Here is a 19727-nt window from a genome sequence, read left to right as displayed (position 1 = left end):
ACTTCTCTGCGAGTTCAGTCGTGGTTCAAAATAGTATTTTCGGAATTTTTCGTATTTTTTCAATGCATTGAGACCAGTTTTTCTATCGAGTGCCAACTGGACGTCCTTCATTTCCCTAGACAGGCCACAGACCACCAGTCACACGCTGTGAGACCACTGTCTAGAGGTTGTAGGCTTTGGATAAACTTCAGCCTATCTCCATTTGTTGGTCACGACCTGACAATTTCCCGCGAAAAATACATCCTGTGCCTGAATAAATGCTGATACTTCCGGAGAACCTGTTGAGAAGAAAATGTTAAATCAGTCTTATAAAATTGGTCGTGTCGCTTTGAATTTGGCTGAAGTGATTCAGGAACGTATCCAGTTTTTATATTTATTTTTCAGTGTTGAAACATAGGATCTTGTTATCACGTAATCGGTTCCTTAAGTCTTAGTGGAGCCAACTTTGAAAGTATTTTGATTGAAGTGAAAGTGTCATCACGTTTCTACACTTACGAATTACATTTAGTCCAGTGAGTTTAATGTTCTCGTAAATGAAGAAAGAAAATATTCATTTTCCATGTTGCATTTTGTTAACACTTTGGTTCCTCGGAGTTTCATTTGCTTTCGGATATTAACAGAACGTCGTGAACATGAGAATGAATGAGAAATTCTATATTATATTTTGACGATGTTGATTCTTTTATGAAAATTCAGGCCGTCGTGTTCCTTATTTTTTATGACAAGCTTTTTGAAGAGGAACTTTCTCGTGAATGTATTTTCCATGAAGCTTCTGGTAAATGTAACAAATTTAATGATCTTGTTATTTCTTTTGGAAAATATATTGTCAGGAAAAAAAAAATTATCTTCCATTTTCCAACTTCCAATTTGCAAGATGTTCGTATGATATCTTTTTCAGCATTTTGTGACTAATTTAGCGCTGTCCTTGCTTTGTTTACGTAAATGCTGGATGCAGATACCGCGTTTATTTAATATCATATCTTTACCTATTCACGTTTCAGAAGATGTTTCTTGCGAAATTATTTTTGAAATTCACCGTGGCTATTCTTATAAATTCAGGTGGATGAAATTGAACGTTAATTTCTCTTGAATTGTCGTATTCTTGCAATGATTTTACAATGAATATATATTTTTGCATCACTCTATGACTTACTCATCAATTTCCTTCCTCGTTGCCTCTCATCCTAGTGGTTAAAATCGAACATTTACATTTTCGATTTTTTTTAAACTTGTGGTTTACGTCGATTCTTTTGAGCGTCTTTTCGAGGAAGTCGTCGTTCGTTGGTTTTAGTTTAGGATTAATTATTTGTCGACTTGGGGCTTGTTTCAGACGCGTGATAACAAAATGTCTCTGAGGGGACATCACTCAGGAGTCTATATAGGTTCAAATTCGGGTCCTGGCTTGTTTCTCTTTTGGTACATAAGTGGCCATGACGTGATCCTGAACAGATTGTCTCAATTTTACGCTCGTACAGAAGAATCTCTGCCCCGAATCCGTCTCGAACCTTTGACGTGAAGAAAATTAGGCTCTGGCCTCACCCTGAAATCCTACCGCGTGTTTCTCAAGCAACGTGCTACATGTAACCTCCGTGATTTAGTTATAATTAAACTGACAGCTGGTAATAAGGAGTGAGTATGAAAAGCGTGGGAGTATTTAATATATTGTTTTTTAAACAACACCGTGCTGTATAAAACTTATTCAGTATACTTATGGTAATGGAATACATGCAACTTCTTAATGAATAAACCTCTCGTAAAACGTTCACCTGGAAGACCGAGATGGCGATGGAAGGTTTGAATTAAGGGTACAGAAACAATTTTTGTGAGGGACATGTGCGGGACCAATCAAAGGGTCTTGTACGTTTGTAGGCTTTGTTACTGGTGGGAATGTAAGTGATTAGACTTACATTTACGTGTCATCATTTTCTGAACATTCTGGCCTAATTTTTATATCCGTGATCTCTTTTCAAAAACTTGCCACTAAGAAACAGCAGGACCATATTCCGACTTAGGTTAAAGGTTACGTAACTGATGAGGGCGGTGATGTGTTTGTCTCACAACAACGATGGAGTGGCACAGCGGTACGTTGTGAAGAATGAACACTTCCGTTTCTCTCTACGTAACAATTTGAATTAATAGAGATATAATTTGGTTCCCGGTATAAACGGCCTATGTTCTACGATTTTGAGGTTTTCACGGCGGTGAGTCCGAAGATGGTTGTCTTCTGGGTTATAGCGCCGTGGAGTCTGGTAGAAGTCTACCATTGTTTCAGAGGTCCTTGCTGTCATCATCATCATCAGGGCGCCCTGATGATGGAGGCTTATCTGGCTTATCATGGCAATGCATGTCATCTTATTCACTAAAAATAAAATACCTTTACTTCGAGACCAGCCAAGTCGGGTCACAACAAGCCCCTAATTCATAACCATCGTCTTATTTGAAAGCTATACGCGTGTGACGTATGTTATTGAGGAAGTAAAGAAACTTCATGCAGTCATCTACAAATTTTTTTCGCAGTTTTCCCGTATAAATCACGGAAAGATCAAGTGGTGATGTTACGTTCTTGCAGGCAGGTCGTTCACTGACAGTTGAAGCACGATGTAACACAGACGGAGGGACACTGCCAGTATGCACGTTACCCTGACTGAAACGCATGGCAAATTCATGTACCGCCTCTCTGAACGGTGGCTTCGCCCCACAGCACTGATTCCACGTTCATAGATACAGAACCTTTTTTTACACAGAATTCGCATAAAACAGCGGATTTTTTTTTCATTCAGGAAGCCACAGGCGGTTCGTTCTAAAATCTAACCATCGAAAGTAATTACAAATAGGGTAAATGGAATTATTTCTTATATCTGATATCGGCCCTTTCAAATATTGTTTACACTCCGAAATACCTGTGTGTTAATATTTGAATTTATTGTAGAGATTAAATTTGGGGAATGGTGGACACCAGGATATTGTTTTTTCACCTCTGACACGATACATAAAAACTTTAAGATTAAAGAGAAAATTGGATTCTCACATTAAAGGTAATTCGTACTTTCAGAGTGTTTGAGAACATTTTGAACTAAGAAACTGGAGGACGGAAAAAAATTGCATGATGAGGATATTCAGAACGCGTGGTCGGAAGGTTCTACGGCCCATTTCGATTAGTAAATGTCCTTTGGAATTATGAATCCTTGGTTTTCCTGGAACTAGATTGCAGCCTATCTCAGAATACGTGGCACAGTGCACATTAACGTGCTCTTAGATCACGATTGAAGTCTTGGATCTGATCAGACCGTACGCTCCTTAACGCATTCGGCAATCTAAGTTAATTAATATTTACAAAATATTAAAATAATGAAATTGATGAGGATTAGATGGGCGGAAAGTGTGGCACGCATGGTATGAGAAATACGTACACGAAAGAGACCACTTGCAGGACATAGATGTAGATGGAAGGATAATATTAAAGTGAGCGACTATTAGTTTTCCAGGGAAGACTGTGTTACACGAAATTAGTTAATTTATGTTTTGTTATTTTGTTGGTATACGTTACTTTTTTTATTTATTTTGTATGTTATACTTGACTGCGTTGTAAGTAGGTCCACCGGTTACATAAACACGATAACTGAACCGGGCTTCAGGATCGTAAAGCAAGACTTTGTGATTCCATGGAAGGGAGGTAATTCTTGACAAGCTGAGTAACTGTCAGCTTCTCAAATGTGTTCCAGGAGTTAGATTACTGCATTGAACCAGTATGCTCAGTCGTGAAGATAATTACATATCTGACTCTCAATATCGCGATAATCACATGCGTAGACTATGAAATTTTCTGAAAAATTATTCGTCAAATTTGATGCCATAAATTTTGTCTGACACACCTTAAATCTGATAGATGTCTATTGAAATATATATACAAGCATATTCAGGCCTTCACACGTTCCTATTTTTCAATCCTGACAAGAACTGAAATAGTTGTATAAATTTGAAAGAAAAATTTTTATGCGAAATTTCATAAATACCCTTCAGATCAGAGGAGTTATATTACATAATGACAGACCGACACAAGACATTGGAAGAGTTAAGTTTATATGTTTCATGAAGAGGTAAGTGGTGATTAACCTTGAGAATGCGAAATCTTACCATGGCTCTGTTTAGGTTTTGAACGCGAAGTAGACCGTTCGCACATCCGAACGGCGAACGGAGCGGGTCCGACCTCACAACGGTCAATTGGCATTGTGGTGGAGTCCACCGATTTCAATCAATCAATCCATCCATCCTACGTTAAATTGAGAACTCATTTAGTGATGGTTTTGTTACAGTTTAATAACATGTCCACTGGGTAACTTTGAAAATATCATCCCAGTCCAATTTTAATCACGCCCAATAAACACTCGTTACCTGATGGAAGAATATTTCCGATGAAGCGGCGTTTGAAAATGAATTTTCGAAATTCAATTTTGTAGTGTGATTAAGTAAAATTTGTGGCGAAAAAGCTATTATTTGAAGACCGAAAAAAGGGGTGAGAGGATAATATTAAAATTTACCTTAAGAGGGTAGGTGGAGATGGTGTCCAGCGGTGGCTTTTAACATTTGTAGTGTTTTATTTTCTGTTTTAAATTAATGTTCGTCATTGTGTTCGTACGTAGTTATCCCTTCTCATCAGAATGTAATTAGGGGCTGTAGAAGTAATGCACCAAGTCACGCCCCCCCTCCCCCCCAGGGGGAGCAGGATAATTGAGAATACACGTGAGAATGTATCTCAAATCTTTACTTCCTTTCGCCTAAACTTTTGAACGACTTATGAACATAAAGGCTGGCGGTGTTTGGGGTGGTGGAGACTATTTCACCCCTGCCGAGTAGAGTAATGTGTTGTTGTTGCTGGTAGAAAAATAAGAAGAAGACTTTACGTAGCTCTTATCAGCTAAGTAGTGTTACCTGGCAGCATATATTTATAGTGTTCCCACCACTAAATTCTAACAATAGCCTCTAATGAAGATAAATGCTACTGTAGTGGAAAATGACTTAACCTTCTCTCTTGCATTTTTATAGATGATACTTGTTACTTGATAGAATCTTTCGGGAGGGAGGGGCGTGTAATGCCGGCTGCAGTTAACAGGCGCCGTGGTTGGTAGCTTATGCCTGTATTATATTATTATTTAGTGTTCTGTCTGACGACAGGTCCATATGAACAGGATCCTTCCATCCTCTTCTCGGACTGGGACCTGTTCATATACGTTCTTGGCAGATGATCCAGAAGTGGTTTGCCATTGCCTTCTTCTGTGTGTGAATGGAGTAATTGTTGGGATGCCACGGAGGAAAACTCCGTGTTGCCTAGACCACGGCCTTGCCCAACACAAGTTATAAATTCGGGCACCGCCGGGAATCGAACCCGAGACCCCAGGATTACAAGGCCAGCGTTCTGACCGCTAGACCACCTCATCTTATTATTATTTAGTGTTCTGTCTGGCGACAGGTCCATATGAACAGGATCCTTCCATCCTTTTCTCGGACTGGGACCTGTTCATATACGTTCTTGGCAGATGATCCAGAAGTGGTTTGCCATTGCCTTCTTCTGTGTGTGAATGGAGTAATTGTTGGGATGCCACGGAGGAAAACTCCGTGTTGCCTAGACCACGGCCTTGCCCAACACAAGTTATAAATTCGGGCACCGCCGGCAATCGAACCCGAGACCCCAGGATTACAAGGCCAGCGTTCTAACCGCTAGACCACCTCATCTTATTATTATTTAGTGTTCTGTCTGGCGACAGGTCCATATGAACAGGATCCTTCCATCCTTTTCTCGGACTGGGACCTGTTCATATACGTTCTTGGCAGATGATCCAGAAGTGGTTTGCCATTGCCTTCTTCTGTGTGTGAATGGAGTAATTGTTGGGATGCCACGGAGGAAAACTCCGTGTTGCCTAGACCACGGCCTTGCCCAACACAAGTTATAAATTCGGGCACCGCCGGCAATCGAACCCGAGACCCCAGGATTACAAGGCCAGCGTTCTAACCGCTAGACCACCGTGGATACATCTTATGCCTGTAGAGTGTTTTACGTGTTTGTGACTTAGTGTCGGATTAAGCTTGCTTGATTGACGAATCATTTACATACGCTGATCCTTATTTTTCGTGTGTTGTCTGTCCAACTTCTCTCTCGTTCCTTTCTACGCATATAAACGTGCGTGAGGAGACTTAGGTGATAGTGTCCAGTGACGTCATAAGAGCGTGATTAACATTCATAGCTTTTCCACCCCTGAACAGAATGTACCCTTTTCACTCCACGCAGAAATCTATTTGTGTTGCCACAATTATTTTCGTTGTAAGCGTCCATTTGTTAAATTCGATTCAAATCAGAAGAATAAAATAGAACGTGTAACATGCCTGGGAGAATGAATAACAAATATGTTAGAAACTTTGGTCGCAAAGTCTCAAATGAAGTGACCATTTTGGAGCCCTATTTGTAAAGGGAAGATAATATTGAAATTAACGTTAGAAAAATTCGATGTGAGATACTGGGATTGGTTGAACCAATTTAGCTGATTAATCACAGGTTTGAGTAAAATAAGGGACCTTCTTGAAATGTTAATTAAATTTCCGCTGTCAGGGAAAATGGTTGTAGGTCTCAGTCCCAGAGGATCGGGAAACAAACGAAGTTTTCGGAACATCTTCACAGATTAGGGGGTTAGAGAATGTTAACAAATGCTGTTGTACAATTTAAGTACGAATTTCAGACTGGATTCACTAATTTGCTACTTTACAGATTAACTGCCTTAAAGTGACAATCATACTTTGGTTATGATTTGTTTTTGTTCACTCCTTTACCTGATATAATCCTTTCAGGGAACTTAGTTCAATAAGGACTCGATATTTTGTAAGGATGTTCATCACGTGCAGCACAGAACATCCATGATACAGCGGAGAATGGCCAAAGTCGCTTGCGTTTGTAATTACCGACCCATCTCAGGTTATCTGCACAACGTACAAGCATCTTTACAATAACTTTTAAAAGCGGTATTAGAACTCGCCCTTATCTTGCGCCCAGGACATTAACGAAGGGAAGGAAAAGTTAGGGCTACCGGACTGTCTAATCGTAGGAACTGCGTACAAAGTCACAAGTTAGAGTAGATAATAAAAGAAAAAGGTTTAAAGAGATTTTGAGTCTCTTGTTATGTTGCACATTTAACGATGCTCTTTCAGTTACAAAAATTGCCTTCCATTCTTTGGAAGGATTGATGTGAACAGTGAATTGGGTGGGTCAAGGAAGGAAGCGGTGACGGTCTACTGGGTCGGAATTGGATTGTTACCTTTTATATAAAATATAAATTTTGGTAACAAATCTGTCAACATAATGATAGTAATCACCTGAATAATAATATTAATAATAATATCCCTCACAATAAAACTATATAATACATGTAACACGTATTAAAAAACAAAATGTATTTCGGAAATAGCTGCTGCTCTATATACCTCAGGGGCAAGGTTTGTCTCGGGTACACGGAAGTAAATACCCTATGAAGTTGTGAATAAATATTTGGCCAACATCCCGGGCGAATACGACATTAGGGAACTTCAGAAGACCGCCATTCTAGGGTCATCGTACATCTTTCGAAAGACGTTCATTTAAAATATATAATAATGCCTCACGCTAAATCTGATTAATGCATGCAACACTTATTAAAAAAATGTATTTCAGAAATAGCTGCTGCATTTTGTACCTCAGGGGCAAGTTTTGTATCGGGTACATAGAAGTAAATATCCTGTAAAATGGTTAATAGATGGAATAATAATAATAATGTATAAAACAAAGGATAAAAAGAAACACACACAGAGAACGTGTTACTTGTTATAAATAGTGTATTTCGTGCGAAGTTTTGGGAGTCGAATTTATGAGGACGGAAAGCAGCAGACTTTCTGTTATGATAAAATTGTCCGCCCACTTTAATGCAAATGCAAGTGATCTCCGGCAAACCCTACGTTTAAAATTTGTAAGATACTGTCGAAGGTAGGACAAGGGGGTTAAGGTAAGCAGGTGTGGGGGGGGGTTCTGAGGGTAGAACGGTTATAGCCCGTGCTGCATTTTACCCTCTCCATCCAGTATAAATTTTCACGAAAAACGAGCCCTGGACGATAACGGATCCGGAGAGACTGTAACCCTATTCATGCAACAGTGGAATGTAGTACCACGCTTTATTTCATGTGTTTGGAAACGTCCAGGATTAACATTTCGACAGGGCCTTTCGACCCCTCGCCAAGTCGTGCGTCTTCTTACACATTCACATTCCAGCTGTGTAAATCATTACTCTCGGGGACAAGACAAGTACAAACGCCGAAGTGTAATTTCTACCGCCTTGAAAACGTTAACATCTGCAGAAAGACATAATATTTGATGATTAGTTAATTTCTGCGTATAATTGTTATTAGTGCTGATTCAGACTTCCTTAACGTTGTTAGATGTAACTTAGAAGTACTTTGCTTAGGGCAGTGTTAAGTAACATTGTGTCACCCACTGCACATCATAATTTTTTTCAAAAAAAAAATGAAGGCACATCACAAAATTTCGCCTTACAAAAAATTGGGTAGAAAAGTACACATCGCTGTAAATATGTAACTGTAATTAAATCCTTTTCCAATTAGAATTCAGGCCTATAAGAACAAAATATAACATATGACGAATATAATTATCGATGAAAGAACAGTATGTGTGTGTGTTCTTTTCTGAAAATTATAATTACGAAATGTAAGATTTGTATATCAAATCTAAAACTTTTTGACGATGGTGAAGAGTCAATTGAATAAAAATTTTCTTGGATATTATCCATCGTCTAGTAAATATAAAACGTAAAAAACGACGTTTCGGAGATGGGACTCTATCTCCGTCTTCAGGTTCCTACACAGTTGGGCCCACTAGATAGAGCTAATCCCTATCTCCGGAGATAGGGATTAGCTCTATCTGAAGACGGAGATAGAGTCCCATCTCCGAAACGTCGTTTTACGTTTTATATTTACTAGACGATGGATAATATCCAAGGAAATTTTTATTCAATTGTAAGATTTGTCTTTATCGAACTGTAATGTGGGAATATACAATTTGTTATAAAAATTCGCTGTACACACCTGAAATCTTACGACGGCACACCAATGTGTGTCATGGCATAGCCGTCAAAGAACTCTGCTTTAGAGAAATTTCTCATGGAGATTCTTGGCCTATGCCGTGCTGTGTGCTAAAGGGGCTTAAATCCTGCGTGTTGACCTGTGGTTTGTGTTTCTTTCTGTGAGAATGTGGCCTTTCCTCAGTGGTATCCCGCACCGCACCAGTTCGAAGGCTTACATGCATCGCGTAAAATTTGTATGCGAATGATAACGTTGATTTATTCAATATGGAAGCAGCACATTTGTATGCGGCTGTACTTTAGCATATGTGACAAATATATGAATTGATACAGAAATGTATTTTCGTGAACCGAATAATTTACTGCTGAGTCAGATCCTTGCCGTGCATTTTCAATAAATTGTTATCACTTTGACTTGATTTATTTAAGCACACTTAACAACGTTTTACGAAAAGTAGTTAAAGTTTGTGTAGCCTCTAATGAGATGTTAAGATGAATAATAATAAATAAGGATTCGGTAGGAGATGGTCTTGACCCATGGTTTATTATGAGGAGCTATTTCGACATTTGCTTGGGAATACTGAGAAAAATCATGAATCGCCTATCAAGCCAGCAAGTAGTTACATCTATTCTGAGTTCCTAGCTTATTTTATGACACTGAACCAACTGCAAATTTGATTCAATTTGAATTATTATTTTTGTTAGTTGGTAAGGACTGTGTATTATAAACCTATTTCGCAATCTGGAAACCAAATACGAAGGTGAGTTACTCATCGCCCTGATGATGGAAGCTAGAAAGACCCCTGAAACGTTGGTAAAATTCCCGCCAGACTACAAGCCGCTAAAACCCAGCTATGAGCAAAGTAGCCCAGAATTCAGAGGCCTTCGTGAAGTGTTCGGAATGTTTAATGGGTATCAGAGGCGTTTCACGTTTCGACATCGATTGTCAAACTGGAATTGATTGTTCCTACACAACTATTAGTGTTTAGCATGACACGAACATTGTTGTAGATTGTTGCGTCGTGTTCGAGTCGATGTAGCTACTGTTCGCTGGTCGGCGTAACATTTATAGAATCGTCTGGTAACATTGATTAACTCTGCAGCAGTCTGTTCGATCTCGCATAATATATTCGCTGTAATTTAATTCTGTATGAATAAATTTCGTGTTTTTTGATGGGGATATGCGTTAGAATTGAAGTTTAACAATATGTACTAGTATTTACATAACCACGCCGGTTTCTCTGCATAGCCTGCTCAGTTTTTGACTTAATCTAAATGTGATTTAGATGAAAAGTTACGAACTTAAGATGTCAATATTAATATTCGTTACGTCGATCTCACAAGCCACGGTGGTCTAGCGGTTAGAACGCTGGCCTTGTAATCCTGGGGGTCTCGGGTTCGATTCCCGGCGGTGCCCGAATTTATAACTTGTGTTGGGCAAGGCCGTGGTCTAGGCAACACGGAGTTTTCCTCCGTGGCATCCCAACAATTACTCCATTCACACACAGAAGAAGGCAATGGCAAACCACTTCTGGATCATCTGCCAAGAACGTATATGAACAGGTCCCAGTCCGAGAAAAGGATGGAAGGATCCTGTTCATATGGACCTGTCGTCAGACAGAACACTAAATAATAATAATAATAATAACGTCGATCTCAGTGGGCATGCGCTGTAAAGTGCACGCGGTTCTGTTTTGAGAAAAAGGATTTTCCTGGTTTGTTATCAGAATTTTTAATGTAATGCGATGGAAACCAATGGTTTGGCCCTTGGTGAATACGATAATGAACCCACGGGTCTTTACTCTGATCCCTCTGAACCGTTATAATACACAAGATACGTGGTAGGATCGTAGCATTGCACTTTTAAGTGGAGATAGTTCCAGAAGAGGTACTGTACATGTGTCGTTGTTCCACTCAGCGCAAACTACATTTTCTGGGGCGGGCTCTGTTAGAGTTCGCTGTGGTTATCGTTGCCTGTAATTTATTATTCAATGTACTAGGGGGTGGAATTGGTTCTATTAAATTACTACGTTTTGTAACTAAGCCGTCCGTCTTATATCTTTATCATCATCTTCATTATTAATCTGAAACTCCTTCTGGTGTATTGATACACCTGCCTCCACATATACCACCCCCCCCCAAACCCTTACACCGATTAAATTCGAAATGGCTAATTATTCTGCTCCACCCACATTTGTTAGCATTTAACATTTCACTTCACCTCCTGCGATAACATATCTTGAACATCAAATTCTGAAAAACTGAAATGAAGTTAATTTTTTATTTATTTGTGTTATTAATTACTTGTGAGTAAGTAAGTCAGTTGCTTTGTTCTCCTGAACAAAAGCTTCGTAATTAAAATTGCCACGTTTGTTCTGCAATTCTAAAAGAATTTTAATTGAATCTTGTACTTGTTCTGGAGAGACTGCTTTCAGAAATTAAAATTCCGGAATTAGCGTTTCAATCTTGATTTGTGTACAAATACTGATTCACAGGTAAGGATTTGAAAGGAGGTAGTGCTGGACCATTGCAGAGTACTATTCTGGCGTTTGTCTCGAGCTTTTGGGCATAATAACCCAAAAATTCTGATAAGATTCGAATCGGCAACCTGCCGAGTACAGGTCTACAATTTTACCAAAAACGTAAATATTCTCAGCGTCTAAAAATACCATAACTCAACTCCGAACAATATCCCTAAGGGACCTGAAAATTTTCCATTTCACACATGTTTTAGTTCATTTCTGGTATTTGCTCGAAATTCTAGTTGCAAATATTTCATGGCACATTCTGTAGTTATTTATAATCCAAACCATCAGTTAGAAATTAATTCTTCACGCCCACACTGCACTATATTCTTTCTTCCTTTCTTTCTTTCTTTCTTCCTTTCTTCCTTTCTTCCTTTCTTCCTTTCTTCCTTTCTTTCTTTCTTTCTTTCTTTCTTTCTTCCTTCCTTTCTTTCTTCCTTCCTTTCTTTCTTCCTTCCTTCCTTCCTTTCTTTCTTCCTTTTTTCTTTCTTTCTTTCTTCCTTTCTTTCTTTCTTCCTTTCTTCCTTTCTTTCTTTCTTTCTTTCTTTCTTTCTTCCTTTCTTTCTTTCTTCCTTTCTTTCTTTCTTCCTTTCTTCCTTTCTTCCTTTCTTTCTTTCTTCCTTCCTTCCTTTTCTTCTTTCTTTCTTTCTTTCTTTCTTTCTTTCTTCCTTCCTTTCTTTCTTCCTTTCTTTCTTTCTTCCTTTCTTCCTTTCTTCCTTTCTTTCTTTCTTCCTTTCTTCCTTTCTTTCTTTCTTTCTTTCTTTCTTCCTTTCTTTCTTTCTTCCTTTCTTTCTTTCTTCCTTTCTTCCTTTCTTCCTTTCTTTCTTTCTTCCTTCCTTCCTTTTCTTCCTTTCTTCCTTTCTTTCTTTCTTCCTTTCTTCCTTTCTTTCTTTCTTTCTTTCTTTCTTCCTTTCTTTCTTTCTTCCTTTCTTTCTTTCTTCCTTTCTTTCTTTCTTCCTTTCTTTCTTTCTTCCTTCCTTCCTTTTCTTCTTTCTTTCTTTCTTTCTTCCTTCCTTTCTTTCTTCCTTTCTTTCTTTCTTCCTTTCTTCCTTTCTTCCTTTCTTTCTTTCTTCCTTTCTTCCTTTCTTTCTTTCTTTCTTTCTTTCTTCCTTTCTTTCTTTCTTCCTTTCTTTCTTTCTTCCTTTCTTCCTTTCTTCCTTTCTTTCTTTCTTTCTTCCTTCCTTCCTTTTCTTCTTTCTTTCTTTCTTTCTTTCTTCCTTTCGTTAGTGCAGGGTAACAAATTTTATCGACATTCAAACATAAATTCTCTCACTGTCCTGATGGAATATTCCTGCGACGCGTGAAGGTGGGTCCCTTTGTACCACTCTGATGCTCGTCCTCAGGCTACGAATGGAGGAGAATGCTCTCAGATATGGAGAATAGTTGAAAATATACGGAATAAATAAAAACAGACGCCAGTTTCTTTTTTTAAGTCTGAGCCAACGGCTTCACAACACAAAAAAGTGAAGAGCGAGTTACGAAACGCTCATGACAGGTTCAATTGACGAGATTTTATGAACACGGTAGTGGACTTTTTGATTGTATAAAGGCGTAAAATTATCAGTTACACGATTGTGAGCGTCTCGGATATTTTGCTAATTGGAGTTAAATGTTGACTTCTCCTTTCATTTATGGTTTTCCCGGACACAAGCGTGGACTTGTAAAGGCTCGAGCAGAGACATTTACATTTAATTTGAGCTTTGAAAGAAACTTGTACAGCGTTTGCAGTCAGAGATAAAAAAAAATGACGAATAGTTTCTAAAAAAAAAAAACTTGAATCTTTCGAAAACATAATTATCTTGCGGATGGTTTAAAAGACGTAGTCGGGTGAAATGTTTCAGCCGGGAGGCTCTCACTTTGCTGTTACCCGAGAGGATTCTTCCCCGTGCTTTGGTGAACAAGTGTTTCAATTTGTCCGCCAGAGATAATAATAAGCATTTGTATCCTCGTGATCCTGATACATTCAGGCAGATTTCAAATCCATTGATTAGAGTCATCCTTGAGGAGCTGATAGTCGCTTAGATAGTCAAGAAATTTCCCATAGTTTATGGAAACCGAAGTTGAAATCTAGTGTCCACAAGAGTTCGTCATCGGTTCCTCACCTGATCCAGCTTAATCCAATCGACTCCTCGGTCTTACAATTCCCTTCTTCCAACTAGCATTTTCTATGCATTTATCGTCTCTATTGTGTCTTTTACGTGCCCCACCCATCTAATCCTTTATTAAATCTCGTAATGATATCTTAAGACGAGTACAAATTATGAAAAAAATAAATGCTGATCACAGAGAGAATTTTTGTATGTAATTTTCTCCGAGCCCCGAATAGTTTCTCTCTCACATATAAAAATATTAACCTCGATACCTTCTTCACAGACAACATTAAATCTGTATTATCCCGTAATGTGGCCTATCAAGTTTCACACTGATACAAAACATGAGATAATAGTATAATTTTGAGGTTTTAATGTTTAAACTTATAGTATACAAGATGTATAAAATATTTTAGTAATTGAAACACAAAAATATAATTCACGATTTTACATAATACCGCTGTTATATTCGACCTCATGCTTCATAATTCCATTTTATATTTTCAGATACTTTTTTTTATATCTGGTTTAATATTATACGCCCATCTATGCCCAGGTCTCGTAAGTGTTCTCTTCCTACATGTACTTACATTTCTTGGCTCCTCGCCCTTTCTATATGTAACATACGTTTGTTTTCTCTGAATTTGAAGGCTTGAACAATATTAAATTATTGGTACAAATTGTTAAAATGTCACTTTATGAAATTTTATTTATTTCTGTGTTCATATTCTGTCTGCAGGACATCGTTTCAAACACCCAAAATACTGCTTATTTCCCTCGGGATGACAGACGAAATTTTACAACCATGTGAAGCAACATTAGTATTATAATTTTGTGTATTTGAACCTTGAATGATGGTTACCTGCTGGACGACCGTCAGAGACAGAAACTTTTGTATTTGCCGTCACTTGAACTGATGTTCCAGGGATAAATCTGACGAGCGTAATGCTAACAACTCAGGTATCTAGTGCCGCCGAGTTTAAAAATCTTTTGAGCTGTAAATCCACTAACACATAAGCCAGTCGTATTCAACCTTTTTTGTTCGCGTACCCCCAGATATAATCTCTCTTCAACTTTGTACCCCCAAAGTTGTTGGTGTATAATTCGAGTTATACATAGTATATAATCTACATCTAAAATAAATTAAATAAATTACTGATTATTCAGTGTTTATCATAAAATAATATATATATTTTTTTAAATTTCACGTACACCCTAAGATGTCTTCGCGTACCCCCAATATAATTCAAGTTATATATAGTATATAATCTACATCTAAAATAAATTAAATAAAATAAATTACATTACTGATTATTCAGTGTTTTTCATAAAATAATATATATATATTTTTTTAAATTTCACGTACACCCTAAGATGTCTTCGCGTACCCCAGGTTGAATACCACTGACATAAGCCCTTATAACATGATACTTAATCCCAGAGACGACGTTCTCAATGTTAACTTAAACGGCAACAGAAGTTGGCGTTTCGTAAGACTCCCAAGGAAACTGCGAAGCCTAGGGCTACGCGATATTAATAACTGACTGGAATATCGTCGTTGTAGATCCACCTCTGCAACCTGATCTTCCTCGAAGTATCTCTATTTCGTTTGACAGTTTAATTTCGACATAAAACGAACAGAATATCCTCATTATAAAGAAGAAATCAAACGAGTTATGAAAACCGTTCGCGTTTGGTTCTCTATAGATGGATTCATTTGCGAAGGTACGAGCGACGGAGTAGAAGAGTGGTATTTTTAAAAGGTATCTCTTATACCATTAGATTCTCTGTCAATAAACATGTGACATCTAGATCTGGACTCTGAAAGACATTTTCCTTTATTATAAACAAGTCATCATTGCTTTTGATCAACGCGTCTCAAAGCTGGCCTCTTTCCTCTGTTTCTGCTTCTGTGCGTCGCCAGATATCTTTGACACATGCGCACAATGCAGTTCCGTCAACCCGATTGACTCTCGGGTAGTTGGCGACATTCATAAATATCAAGTTGCTTAATTCTCGTTATTCGCCATTCATCTCCTTCCAGTTACCACTTGTATTTACCACTAGCTCGTTCGTTACCTGGTTGGCTATTACAGTCACTTAGTCACTTTGTTACTTAGGTACGTGTTGCTCTTTATAGCTAGCTAGTTAGTTAGTTATTTTAGTAATTTTTCATTTAATGATGTAATTATTATTTATTTAGTGTTCTGTCTGACGACAGGTCCATATGAACAGGATCCTTCCATCCTTTTCTCGGACTGGGACCTGTTCATATACGTTCTTGGCAGATGATGCAGAAGTGGTTTGCCATTGCCTTCTTCTGTGTGTGAATGGGGTAATTGTTGGGATGCCACGGAGGAAAACTCCGTGTTGCCTAGACCACGGCCTTGCCCAACACAAGTTATAAATTCGTGCACCGCCGGGAATCGAATCCGAGACCCCAGGATTACAAGGCCAGCGTTTAATTACTTTATTTGTTTTTTGAACTAGACAGATTTTGTTTACTTAAGTAAGTAAATTCTTTGATAGTTCGTTATTAGGTAGCATGTTAACAAGGTAACTTAACTATATAATCGATAATTGAGCTGGTTAATTAGCTATTTTTACTTAATAATTTATAAACCACAAGAATTAAATAGTCTCCAGAGACTTGGCGTTTGTAACACGTTTAATGAAAGTCGATTAAACTGGTTAGTTAGTTATCAGTTACTTGTTTTGTTGGTTAATTAGTTAAATGCGTTATAAAGCCAACCTTATGCGTACAAGGTTCACATAAATAATACATTACGTTAAGAACTTACATAATATTTATAAAAATCGCACGAAAGTATTGAATTGTTCATCACGAATTTATGAAAGTACTGTACTACAGAACCTGCCGAGACTTGCCAAAACAAAGTTCGTCCATATTTTAACATCGCCATCGACATAATAACGGGTTTTGATGTATAATGCTCCTGACAGTTTCCATGGAGCCAGTTGTTGGAGATTGAAGTCACTGGCAAAAATGTTTTGTGAACTGATTCTCCTAACGCCTATGACAGTGCGATGGAATGAATGTATCGAGTTTTTTTTCATTGTCCGAGTGTTATAAAATTACTTTTCGGAGCAGAATCCAGGTTTCCGAAACGTTGTAATTCTATAATATTTAACACTGAGTAAGGCACTACGGTCAGAAGGCTTGAAACTTCTATTTCAATAGAGCCATACTACACAATAGAACAAGTGAACCGGTGAGAGTGACAAGGCTAGATTCAAACAGAAAAATGCGACATCGATTTTTATCTCGTAACCTTTGAACGCAATGTCACAAAACTGGCATTGGATCTTACGCCATCTTGACAGAAGTGCTTACGTTTCGAAGAACATATTCATTCTTTAAACGAAACACCTGATACCGTTACAATGAAGACTGGTTTAGGAATAAGTAAATTCTTTCTGAATTCTCTTATCTTAAGAACACTCTTTACTTCAAACAGTTGTCACAAACGAGGCACTGTGACAAAATCATGTATAAACCTTAAGATGGAGGGGATATTCCTATCAAGAAATCGGTTTATGGATGTAAGGTCATTATTTAAAATGAAACTGGGCGAAAATATGAGAACCTTCAAGCAGTCGGTAGTAATGAAAATTCGCCAGTCTTACCTTTATTGTAAAAATAATATGTAGATCTGTTATTCTAAACCCCCCCAACAGTCAAAATCCACGCTGTACGAAATAAGACGTAATTAGAAACAATTGACCATGCCAAGGATCATTTCAGTTATGTTTGGAAAAGGGAAAATAATTGAAAAGTGATGAATCATGACGGATAGGGACTTTGCGGCACGAATAGAAGGGGAAAGCCATCTTGGTGACAGATCACAGCGACTGAGGTTAGCAAGAAGGAATAAAACCTGAGACGCCTTTATCCGTACGCGCCGAATCCTCTAAAAAATCCATTTTGACGTTTCGGAGGTGGCGAGCAGCTAAAGTGAGAGAGAATTTAAAAATAAAATTAACAAAAAGCTGTCTACAGTAGCAGCACTAACTAGAGGTCCAGTCATTATTAAGTTTGCTGTTTGATCTCGCTTTTTTTTTGTTAAAAAACTGGTCATTCCAGTCGAGTGGCTACAAATCCTTATTTGTGTTATGTATGTCCCGGGGAATTTACGTCCGAAAATCGGGTCATTCTAACTGAGGCTTCTCATTCGTAAGATGTGCGGACAATACATTAAACTGCGTACAACCATTTCTTTCGAAGTCTCTTCCAATTAATTTTTCATTAATAATAATACGAGGCGCGTCCCAAAAGTAAGTTTCCCACTCGTCCCACAGCTAGCAAACCTTATATTGAGCGAAGCGATTGTGCGTACGTGATAGAGCAATGACGTAGCATGGCGCATGCACTAACGGCACTTCCCGCGTTCTCACAGTAGCATCGTTGCAGCTGTTGAAGATGGAGGTTCTTATTCCAGCTCCCGCCGACTGTGAAGTGCGGTCAGTGATAACGCTAGGCCGCACACGGCTCGACGGACAGCAAGTCTCCTGCAGAAGTTCAGCTGGGAGGTGTTTAATCATTCACCCTACAACCCGGACCTCGCTCCCAGTGATTTCCATCTTTTCCTACACCTCAAGAAATTCCTGTCCGGTCAGCGTCAGCGTTTTGAGAATGAGAGAGAGGCGGAGATGGTTGTCACACAGTGGTTCCAATCCCAGGCGGCAGACTTCTACGACACAGGTATTCAAAAGTTGGTCCCACGGTATGACTAATGTCTCAATTCCGGTGGCGAATATGTTGAAAAATAGCTGGACACTTGCTGTATCTGTTGCAATAAATATTTCCACGAAATTGTGTTTTGTTTCTGTAAACGGCCCCAGGGAAACTTACTTTGAGGACGAGCCTCGTATAATTCTACTCTTTATAATCTTAGCGACTGGTAGCTATGTTAAGAATAAATAAATATGTTGGGGAAGTGTGAACCTGTCGGCCTAGTTTTAAGGCGTTAGCGTTCAATAAATAATGTGACAGGCAACGTTCCGTGCGTGCTGTATTTCCTGCTAAATTAGTGTAATTTATTTAATGGTTCTTTAGTTAGGTGGAAATACACTTTATGGCCTTAGGTGTTTCTTTCGTGCACAGCACAAGTGTGTGGAGTACCTGTTTTTATTTTAATGACTTTCCACTTGCAGTGCCTGCGTGTAATATTCTGCAGTACAAATGTAACGAAAATTGGAAACAGTGATGATAACATTCTCAAACATTTGAGGATTGTGGGTCTACTCAGCTGTGGATGTAATGGCAGTTGAAGATATCCCCCCCCCCCATCACCACCCCTCTTCATCTTCAACACCCTGGTGTACCGGATTATGATTGTTTGAAGCACGAACAAAGTTTTAATTGCGTCTTGAAATAAGTTCTCCCCCTCCATGAACTTGGTTTCATGAAAAAAAACACGTGAGAAGTTGGCTGAATTTCAATATAATTGTTGGTGATCAGCAGTTAATGGTGTTCAAGAAACTTCAAGTGTGGGAATTGCAAGTTGATTCAGTGATTCAGTCGCCTTTACACATGGTGTAGAGTCTTCTTTGAAAAGTTGATAATTATTCTCTGCTTTGATGTAATCGTAAGAATCATTGACGTATTTATAAAACCAATTTCTGGACTCTGCCCTGAACAGTCCACACCTTAAATCATTGCTTTTTAAAAGTCTTATTTAGTAGTATTTTAAGGCCTGTACCTTCGGCTACATTCTTGTCTTCAGTTTCAAACTCAAAATTCCTTTCACATTTTTCATTTTAACATCTCCTTCGTGTCATCCTCTGTATCTCTTCAGTTTTGTTGCTTTGACTGTCTTGGATAAAAATTGTAAATTACGAATTTCCAAATTACTCAGTTACGCCCGTTGTATTTTTACTGAATTTTTGCGTAAATTCAAAATCTTACTCAGTACCAATTTCAAAATACGTTCCGTCCATTTCATGGTAAAATAAACACAAATGCAATTGGTAATATTGAT

At 38.3% G+C, this 19727-nt stretch overlaps 2 protein-coding genes across 2 annotated transcripts in view; one reads left to right on the top strand and one right to left on the bottom strand.

Annotated features, from left to right (window-relative positions):
- LOC110837456 (uncharacterized) overlaps positions 1-19727 on the top strand; it is a 516015-nt gene that overhangs the window by 325259 nt on the left and 171029 nt on the right. The window lies entirely within an intron of this gene.
- CARPA (Carbonic anhydrase-related protein A) overlaps positions 1-19727 on the bottom strand; it is a 279269-nt gene that overhangs the window by 226645 nt on the left and 32897 nt on the right. The window lies entirely within an intron of this gene.

This window comes from Zootermopsis nevadensis, unplaced genomic scaffold, assembly GCF_977971745.1.
Source record: "Zootermopsis nevadensis isolate Lab colony 2312 unplaced genomic scaffold, Znev_1.0 Znev_ptg000006l, whole genome shotgun sequence".
NCBI lineage: Eukaryota > Metazoa > Arthropoda > Insecta > Blattodea > Termopsidae > Zootermopsis > Zootermopsis nevadensis.
Note: the sequence above shows the minus strand (reverse complement) of the source record. Positions and strands in the feature narration are given on the sequence as shown.